Genomic DNA, 9,466 nt, shown 5'->3' on the forward strand with positions numbered 1-9,466 from the left:
GAGACAGCTTGAAAAGAGGCCCTTTTGCTGGAGGAAGCTTTTGGGGAAGTGCACGTATGGGTGCACAAAAACTCCCCATTCAAAAAACTCCTCTGACATGAATAGAAGGAAGAGACTCGTGAAAGCCAAAAATATTAAGTTTATTTCTATTGCTCTTAATATACTGGCTACATTTTACTGCTTCTTTTCCGGAAGTTGTCTAGATCAGGTGTTGTCAAACACAATTTATCTGGGCACCACCAAAGTGGTTCAGGTACCTGCTGCAGCCCCAGCATTGGCTTAGTCTCAGCCTCAGCCAGGCATGTGAGACAAGACTGTTTCTACTTTTCCCTCCCCTGCCATCGGGTTCATCTCCCTGCCCTTGTCAGCCATGCTAAAGCAACAGCCCTCATCCTGGCAGAAACTGGCAAAGGTAGCTTCAAAACCTAGCTATAAACATGTGCCTCCAGTGGGTGTTTCTGAGGGAAACAAAAAAGAACAGTGTTGAATGAAAGGCGGTAAAGAGAGTTAGATTTGGTTTTGAAACGCTGGTCTAGCATGGTGTGCGCTAAAATGTTGTTCTTCAGCCGTCAGGCCCATGTCTGCTCTCCTAAGGTGTACTGGCCGGCCCTCGGGGGCTGCAGCCATGAGGGGCTGCCACGTACTCTGTGTCCTGCAGACTCAGCAGTGCAAGTGGAGAACTAAAAACCTGGTCCATGGTTCTTCCAGGCAGGCACTGTGAAAACCAAAGCATGTTCAGAGGGGTGGGAGGAGATGGCAAGAAGAGGTTAACTGCTTTTAAGATGGATCCCTAGGCCCTGGCCCGGCCCAGGGACTGTCTTCCCGGCTGGGCCCAGGGCCTGCAGTGGTGCCAGGGAATGGCTGGGCTGTGGCTGACCCTGGTGACCAGCCCTGACCCAGCCTGGCTTGTCACTGCAGTTCTGCCTGTGTTCTGATGGTAATTTGGTCAATTCTTTTTGTATAATAACTTGTCTTTTAATTGAAGTATGTTTTTTCTGAGGTCTGTAAACATAAAAAAGACTTGGGCTTGGTTTGCCATGGATGGTGGAAGAGCAAAACCAAATTTTGTTTGTTTTTCATCATTTGCTTGAATGTTTATTTTTCCTAGTCTGCTTGCTGCAAATTTAAAGTATAATATGCTTCCAACTTCCTTTTTTTTTTTTTTTTTCATTAAGGACAAAAAGAGTTTCTCTTTATTGTTCCTAACAATAAGTTCTATAATAGAAACTATCAAGTTGTCGAGCAGATGGCCTCCAGCTTCATTTATTCTTTCATCCCCACCTGAGCCTGAGCAATACAAATATCCTGCCTTTTCAGTAGAGTTTAATGAAAAATATTCTCAGTGTATTATGGATAGAGCCAAGAAATAAAACTTACAGGTGCAGAAGAGGGAGGGAAGGAGAGATAAATGCAGAGAGACAGGAAAAGGGAGAGAAGAGTCAGAGGATAAGAGCCTACCTACATCCAACTCCCATATTTTTCCCTGACAGCCAGACAAAGCAATGCAGCAAGCAGAAGTGGAGGGGCAGCAACACCGTGCCCCCTTAGCAGTTGCAGGTTAAATAGCCAAATGCTCTTGCATAGACCCTGTGCTTCATTTTTGGGCTACAGGGTGATCCAGCTGTCACTTTCTCTTTCATTGCTGACTCCATTGCAGGCCATAGTAGCAGGAAACCCTTTCCCATCTCTGTGCGTTTCTAAATGAGAGAATCACAGAATTGTTTTCGTTGGAAAGGATCTTTAAGATCATTGAGTCCAACCGTTAACCTAACACTGCCAAGTCCACCACTAGACCATGGCCCTAAGCACCACATCTACACATCTTTTAAATACCTCCACGGATGGTGACTCCACCACTTCCCTGGGCAGCCTGTTCCAATGTTTGATAATTCTTTCAGTGAAGAAATTTTCCCTGACATCTAATCTAAATCTCCCCTGGTGCAACCTGAGGCCGTTTCCTCTCATTCTGTCATTTCTTACTTGGGAGAAGAGACCAACACCTGCCTCGCTACAACCTCCTTTCAGATACTTGTAGAGAGCAATAAGGTCTCCCCTCAGCCTCCTTTTCTCCAAACTAAACAACCCCAGTTCCCTCAGCTGCTCCTCATAAGACTTGTTCTCCAGACCCTTCACCAGCTTCGTTACCCTTCTTTGGACACACTCCAGCACCTCAGAGTCTTCTTGTAGTGAGGGGCCCAAAACTGAACACAGTATTTAAGGTGCAGCCTACCAGTGCCAAGCACAGGGAGATGATCGCTTCCCTTATTCTGCTGGCCACACTATTTCTGATACAAGCCAGGATGCTGTTGGCCTTGTTGGCCACCTGGGCACACTGCTGGCTCTTATTCATCCAGTCATTGATCAACACCCCCACGTCCTTTTCCACCAGGCAGCTTTCCAGCCACTCTTCCCCAAGCCTGTACCAGTGCACAGGGTTGTTGTGACTCAAGTGCAGGACCTTGGCCTTGTTGAACCTCATACATTGTCTTCAGCCCATCAATCCAGCCTGTCTAGATCCTTCTGCAGACACTCACCCAACTTGGTGTTTTCTGCAAACTTGCTGAGGGTGCATTCGATCCCCTCCTCGAGATCATTGATAAAGATATTAAAGAGAACTGGCCCCCATATTGGGCCCTGGGGAACACGACTTGTGACCGGCCACCAACTGGATTTAACTCCATTCACCTCAACTCTTTAGGCCCGGACATACAGACAGTTTTTTACCCAGAGAAGTGTATGCCCATCCAAGCCACGAGCAGCCAGTTTCTCCAGGAGAGTGCCGTGGGAGATGGTGTTAAAGGCTTTACTAAAGTCTAGGTAGACAACATCCATAGCCTTTCCCTCATCTAGTAAGTGGGTCATCTTGTCATAGAAGGAGAACAGGTTAGTCAAGCAGGATCTGCCTTTCATAAACCCATGCTGACTGGGCCTGATCACCTGGTTGTCCTGTATGTGCCACATGATAGCACTCAAGATGATCTGCTCCATAATCTTCCCTGGCACTGAGTTCAGACTGACAACCCTGTAGTTCCCCGAATCCTCCTTCCAGCCTTTCTTGTACATGGGTGTCACATTTGCTAATTTCCAGTCACCTGGGACTTCCCCAGTTAGCCAGGACTGCTGATAAATGATGTAAACTGGCTTGGTGAGCACTTCCGCCAGCTCCCTCAGTACTCTTGGGTGGATACCATCTGGCCCCATAGACGTGTGTGTGTCTAAGTGGCATAGCAGGTCGCTAACCATTTCCCCTTGGATTATGGGGGCTTCATTCTGCTCCCCGTCCCTGTCTTCCAGCTCAGGGGGCTGGGTACCTGGAGAACAACTCGCCTTACTACTAAAGACTGAGGCAAAGAAGGCATTAAGCACCTCAGCCTTTTCCTCATCCTTTGTTACTATGTTTGTCCTGGCATCAAATAAAGGATGGAGCTTCTCCTTGGCCCTCGTCTTGTGGCTAAGGTATTTATAGAAACATTTTTTATTGCTTTTTATGGCAGTGGCCAGATTAAGTTCTAGTTGGGCTTTGGCCCTTCTAATGACGACTCTACCTCTCCTTTTCAAGCCTTTCACCTGCAGTGCAGCTGTTATCCTCACTGTTGCCGCCTTCTTTTGCAACAGGTTGACTTTACACCTACATTTCTGAAATCCCCTTGAAGTGCATGCCTCTTTCTGGGGCGTTGTTTGTATAGTGACCAGCAGAGAGAGAAGTCACACTGCTTTGCCCTTTTAAGTATACACTTGGTTAGGGATCCCCCATTTGCATGGGTTGTAGCACAGATGCCTTGTTTGCCAACTAAAATGATTTTGGAAGTGTCCTTTCTGTTTAGTGAACTTGTAAGTCAGTACATGCAGCATGCAGCTTCATTTTATTCGTGCTTATGCCTCGTAGAATCAAACTGAGGGAGACAGATTTTCTAGTTAAAAGAGAGACTATATATTTCTCTGTTGCCAGAATGTTAGATAAATGTGTTCTGGCTGCAGTTAGTCTCTTATATCAGCAGAATTTGATGAATCTCAGTTTTCATTAGCTATCTTGAGTGAGGATGGATTATTGAACATTTCCTGTAAGCAGCTAAATTTTATTGTTATATGACATTCCTTACTTAGCATAAAAAATGAAAAACTGAACAGCATTAAAAAAGCTGAGAACTCTCATCGGTAGCTGTGAGGGAGTGTTTTCAATCCTAACATGACAAAGATGCCATGTATATGAAATCATGTGTAAATTTTCAGGTTTTTTTTTCCATAAAGCAAACTTTCTTCTAAGTGCTGCTAGCTTCAAGAGCCACTTTACTTATTAAGGGAGAAAAATCCTAAAGGCATAGTGATTTCAGAGACAGACAATGCACAACTTCTCTACTAATATAATGAGCCATTTACAAAAAGCAAAACATCAACAGCTTGCTGTTCTGGAGCAAAAGGAGGCATAACATAACCTTTGTGGTATTGATTTGCTGTTTTGGATCAGACTAAAAGAGAAAATAATTCCTGTTGTTGAAATTCATCCATCCTTGTCTTTAAAGGTTGATCTAATATTACAGATGTCCTAGAAGTGTTCTAACTTGTAGCTAAACATTAAACAATTTCCTTTGTGTGAAGTGTAATTATTAGCTAAAGAAAAAAAAAAATCTGTGAATAATTTCATATGTTGAAATAGTTTTAGATGTGACCAAATAATTTAGGATGAGTAATGGCTAATTTTGGATTTTATTTTTCTGCTTGTAGAATGCAAATAGCCAGATCACAGCTTAATTTAGTTTTGCTTTCAGCCACATCTGATGAAGTTCATGAATTATTTTAGCTGCCTTTAGTTAACTGATTTTTCTAAAGACAATTCAGGGGAAGGGTCTCTCTCCATGTTATCTGTAGCTATCCACTACTTGTGGCTATCAGAAACTGCATGCTGAGTGGATGGATCTTTGATCTGGCCTGGTATGACTGTTCTACGATTCTTGTACGGCTGTGAACGCTGTGCATTATACAGTGGTCAGATAAATGTGCCAGCATTTCTGATTCAAATACTCATGCATAAGATTTTACAGTTTTGTCTGCAGGAATTCTTCTGCATGGGACATTGAAAGTTGCATTTAGTGAATTCTAGTAGTAAAATTAAATATAGAGATTTTTCTTGCTTTCAATTTCCTTTCTTTTAGTAGCCATCTCCATAGATCCAATACACCTAGCAGAAGAATTACAGTTCTTAAGGAGGCTTTAAATATAGCATACCCCTTCCCCTTCTATTTCTAAACATTCTGGCCAAAAACAACAAAAAAAAAAAGTGTTTGGACGGATGTGACATTTTAAGCTTATCTCAGAATGGTAATCCTCATGCCAAGTGAGCTGGATCTGTGGATTTTCCCACTCAAAGAAAATCCATTTTCAGATGAGACAAATTTTCTCACTCTTCTTTGCACAGAGTGTCTGCAAAGCTATTAAATAAGGTGTCCAATAGCAACTTGTCACCAGGGAGAAAAGATGAATAAGAAATATGTTTGTCTTTAAAATATCTCAGTTCTTGGAAAAGCAGAATATGGAGATTCCACCTTTTAATGAGCAATCTCTTACACCCATGTTGATTTCACTGATGTTAATAAGGTTCTGTTCGGCATAAAAAAATCCATTTGCACATATCCCTTTCCAAGGAATCTGTTTTAGATCTGATTATTTCTGTCGAAAAGGGAGAAGGAGGGAAAAAGAGTTATTGGTGGCTTTTGGACTAGGCCTGCTGTTCAGATAGTGTCAAATTCACAAAGTCTAATTTGAACAGATGTTGTCTGGCTAGGGGTGTGAAGAAATGTTGTCAATTACTTCTTTTTCCATGAGTCTCTCTTCTTTTTTTCCCCCCCTTTCATTTTTTTTTTTTTTGTCAGGCGAGTCCTCCAAGGGCCATACGTTAACACATTAACCTAATTACTCTCCCAGTCCTATTTCTGGGGCATGTGGAGTAAGTCACTCTGCCGTATGTGACCTTACAGATAAATATGTAATGAAATTCCTAGACTGTAATTCACAACTGAAGAAGGTTAAAAGACATTGGATAGAAGAGTCCTTGGAGGCTATATATTACAAGCAGTGTGTCAAGAATAACTATCACAATCTGTACTCCTTTGCTGGCATAGGAAATCTCTTGTTGACTCAAATTAGCACTGAATTAAAGGCTGTCATTGTGGTGACGAAAAACAATAAGAGCAATCAAATTATAGTCTAAAAATACCTTTTTTATGCCAATGAAAGGGAGATAGTGTGTGTCTATTGCACTCATCTTGGTCTGTGACTTGTGTATCTGAGAATGTAATTTAGACAGACAAAATCTGCAAAAGAAATGCCCAAGTTCTCCACTCCTAGTTTTGGCTCTGGCCCCAGACCTGTCATGTTGACCCAGATCCACCAGTGAGTGTGACAGTAGTTGTACTGAGCATTGCTACACTTAATTTTTAGGCAGCTGCTTCCAGGAGTGGAATTCACAAACTTGTAGGGTGCTGAAACTGTCTGCACAGTGCATGAAGGGAGGTACGTGCCCCAAAAGCTAACTGGAGGACACACTTCAGACAGCCCACGGGAGATGCAGGAGGGTCCAGCTGTGTAGTCTGTGGCTGCAGAAAACACGGCCCTTGTGCAGTGTCTGCTTATGGATTTATTTTCATTAGAGTCCCAGGATGTGCAGCCCAAACAGCATCTCAGGCTGGTGGCCTGTGGGTGCCAGTGCTGGGGAATCCTGGGTTTGGTTTCTAACACCAAGGAGGTTGATATCTCCTGCTGTGTGATCCATATGAAAAGTTACCTCCAGGCAGAGAGCAGAGCCTCTCCTCAGGGAAGTGCCTTTGTCACTTGGCTACCACATATACTCCTGGCTATCCACTCGGTGAATATTTCAGCTCCTTAAAGGACCAGCACTTCAGGAGAACTTGTGGCTAAGCCCTTAGGCAGCTGGCACAGCTGTGAAGATGCCTCGGGCTGAGGATGGCAGAGAATTCAGGATCGCAAGAGGTGGGGCCTGCACTGCTTCTGAGCATTTCTTTTTAACAGGCAGATGCCTGTAGCTGCTGTGTCGTCATGTTTTAGGGGCTCTCAGCAAGTTATAGCTCAGGAGGAGCAGATTTGCAGAGCAAAACCGTTGGTGCAGAGGAGCCAGCAGTCACAGTGCAGGTGTTCGAGGGGTTTTCCTCTGGACTAGCACTAGTCTGGGCCTGTCTGCAGAGAGCTCATTAGCGGTTGGATAGCATCAGGTGCACACCTGGTCCTCATCTTTTGGGACAGATTCACCTGAAGGCCATCGTGTGTGTGTGTGTGCACACATGTGCTGTGACCAGTCCAGAATGTGAACTAAAGTACCAGAAGTGGGAATCATTTCAAAAGAAGCAAAGTGTGCCCATCAGACAGTATTCCCTGGGTAGGAGATAAGATGGCTGCATGACTACAGTAGTGCTTGAAGGTTCTTATAGTATCCTAGGTCCTTGAGCATTTAAACTGCATGTCTGGATTTCACACTGGCATTTCTTGCCATAAATGGCATTTGCAGTGCCTCTCTGGGATGTAGTCCTTACTTTCTTCGTGCTTTGGTTCACTTGTCTATAAAGTGTACACACAACGGTATTCTCGTGTTCTCCTTTCCAGGATCCCAGGAGCTGTGTGGGAGAAATATAGAAATAGAATTAGTTATGCTAGAGTTAGTTATGCTTTTCTTAAAGTTCAATATAGGAGACAAGCATCCTTCCAGCAAGAAAAACTGAACCACTGGTGTAACCAAATGGTTTTCAACTGTGCAGTTTCTGTTGTGGCAGGTTGCCAGTAAGTGATGACATTGGGTTGGTGTGGTACTACTGGCTCTGGCCTTTTCCCAGACCTGAATGCATGCTGGGAATCCTGTTTCTTTGCTGAGAACTCAACAATTAGGAAGGCATATCCTGCTTCACTCCAACAGCTCAAAAAATGATGAAGGAACACTGCCAATATTTCTTCCATTGCAGATTCCCTCTCCTGCATTGCAAACCAAAGGTTTAAATCTAATTCTTACACAGCTAAACCAGAAAAATCTTAAACCAGCAATTCAGGAAAGTAGGAGACCAGGAACTCAGTTTTCTTGTTACTGCAGAGGGCACTGAAGGCAATTACTCTGTGCTGTACTGTCTATAAATGTAGGAGGAGGAATCCTCTATCCCCTTGTCCACAGCTCTCCTGCAACACATCCCTCCTGTGCTTACCTACCTGAGTGGGATTAAAACTCTCTGACTTTATCAAGCCAAACTCTTCACCTCCACAGTCCAAGGCTTCCCTACCCAGATACATATGCAAGCTCCAGTATCATGCCCCATCTGCCTCCTTCACCTGCAGCAGCTGTTGTTTACCAGCCCTGTGCTCCTTTGCTCCTTATCCTATGTCTGGATTAGGAAGTGTGGGGTCAACATTGGCTAGCTTCCTCTAGTTTATTGTTTACTAGAAAAACCTGGAGTACAAGCAACTCAGCTATACACAAACATATGTGGTACGATATCTCCATTTGTCTGGAGATGCTGACACTATGGTTCAAGTAGCCTCCCCATAGTTAGCTACCCAGGAACTGTCTGGGTGGAAGCATGCAGCTGGGCTGTGAAGGTAAGTGCTTGAAGACAAATACCTCCCATAACAGCAACAGCTGACATTTAAGGAAACATCTCCAAACAGTCAGATTTAGGACCTGTCACTATTACTTCCTATCACTCTGAAATCATGTATGTACCAGTCTGTCCATCACACATTAAATAAACATAACTAGGGTAGAGTTGTAGGACACATCTAAAGCAGTGAATTAAAATAAATACAAGGGCTGATGAAAACAAAAAGTAACAATTTCATAACTTTTTCAAAGTTTGATTTGTGATTTCTTTAAAGTAGACCCAGCTCTCCTCTATAATTTAAGCAATTGCTTAATTTTAGTATTTTAAGTTGGCCCTCCTTAATTTCCCCTCAGCTGCCCTAACTCAGAATCCAGGACGTAATTGCATATGAGGAATTGTTCATATGAGGAAGATGCAACTGAAGATACTTTATCCTGTGAACACAAGTGCAGGTACCTCCTCCCCTCATGTTCATTTTGGCTCTGATACGGCAAAAATATGGCACAAGGACTGTGCGTTTTGATGGGGTTGATGTCAATATCTTTCTCAGAAGCTGACGTGTGCACTGTTCTGTGGACTGTTGCTCATGAGCTGCTGTAAAACTCAGTTGATCTGCACTCTGAGCAAATAATTCCTTTTATTTGGCAGACTGAAAAACAGAGAGAGAAAGACAGAGAGCAGGTAATAGAGTCCATCAGACTGTTCCCAAACAAGAACATCCAGAATGGTAACGAAAAATGTTGCTGCTGTGTTACACAACCATTAGAATTGCTTACCATCAAAGGTCAAAAGCATTAACCACATGTTGGCAAAATTTATAAATAGACTCTCTATGGAGCTTTACCTAAAGTGGAATAGATAAAACATTTTAACTC

The 9,466-nt window shown here is 43.3% G+C and overlaps 1 protein-coding gene across 1 annotated transcript in view; it reads left to right on the top strand.

The window, feature by feature from the left end:
* VGLL3 (vestigial like family member 3) overlaps positions 1-8,967 on the top strand; it is a 108,317-nt gene extending 99,350 nt beyond the window's left edge. The window contains exon 5 of the mRNA XM_068425484.1: positions 8,945-8,967. The gene's annotated coding sequence lies outside the window, so the exon portion shown is untranslated. The remainder of the gene's footprint in view (positions 1-8,944) is intronic.
* Positions 8,968-9,466: the final 499 nt, after the last annotated feature.

This window comes from Nyctibius grandis, chromosome 2, assembly GCF_013368605.1.
Source record: "Nyctibius grandis isolate bNycGra1 chromosome 2, bNycGra1.pri, whole genome shotgun sequence".
Taxonomy (NCBI): domain Eukaryota; kingdom Metazoa; phylum Chordata; class Aves; order Nyctibiiformes; family Nyctibiidae; genus Nyctibius; species Nyctibius grandis.